The sequence below is a fragment of the Chinchilla lanigera genome, unplaced genomic scaffold, assembly GCF_000276665.1.
Source record: "Chinchilla lanigera isolate Chin_1 unplaced genomic scaffold, ChiLan1.0 scaffold01096, whole genome shotgun sequence".
NCBI classification, from domain to species: domain Eukaryota; kingdom Metazoa; phylum Chordata; class Mammalia; order Rodentia; family Chinchillidae; genus Chinchilla; species Chinchilla lanigera.
The window spans coordinates 189-763 of record NW_004956497.1 but is presented as its reverse complement, the minus strand read 5'-3'; the positions used below and the strand labels follow the sequence as shown (position 1 = coordinate 763).

The 575-nt window shown below is 52.3% G+C and overlaps 1 non-coding gene across 1 annotated transcript; it reads right to left on the bottom strand.

The window, feature by feature from the left end:
* Nucleotides 1-118: 118 nt before the first annotated feature.
* Trnac-gca lies at nt 119-190 on the bottom strand. Its single transcript has one exon. It is a non-coding gene; the product is annotated as a tRNA-Cys (tRNA).
* Between the last annotated feature and the right edge of the window lie 385 nt (nt 191-575).

The window sequence follows — 575 nt, the reverse complement described above, 5'->3', positions numbered from 1 at the left end:
ACTGCCTGATCTGCAGTCCCTGCTCTGACCCACTCCCACACCTTCCTACCTGTTCATCCTCATGTCTACTAAAGAAGTCAAAATTTTCAGACCTATTCAAAAGGCCAAAACTAATGGTAAGGGGCACCCAGATTTGAACTGGGGACCTCTTGATCTGCAGTCAAATGCTCTACCCCTGAGCTATGCCCCCACCTGCTCTTGGAAGTTTTAATTAATGTTTCTCATGTCTACGGCCACACCCACTCTGCTTGTAACTTAAGAGTTGCTCCTTTATGATGGGAGCTCCTGAGGCTGGCGGCCCTGTGTTACACAAAACCCATGCTCCTGTGGCATAACAGGAGCTGGGCTCCACTCCTCAGAACCCCTGGAACCCAGGTCCTCCCTGCCTTCAGACCTGCTGCAGGCAGCAGCCTGGAGCTAGCATGGTCTTTAGAGTCACTGCCCAGTGCCTGTCCTGGCAGGAACCTGCAGACAGAAACTCCAGGTGGTTGAGGGATCCTTCCTGACACAGGTCCTAACCGTCAGCTCTGAACCTGCTGGCCCAATTCTCAGTTCAGAGCGCTTCCTACAAAACT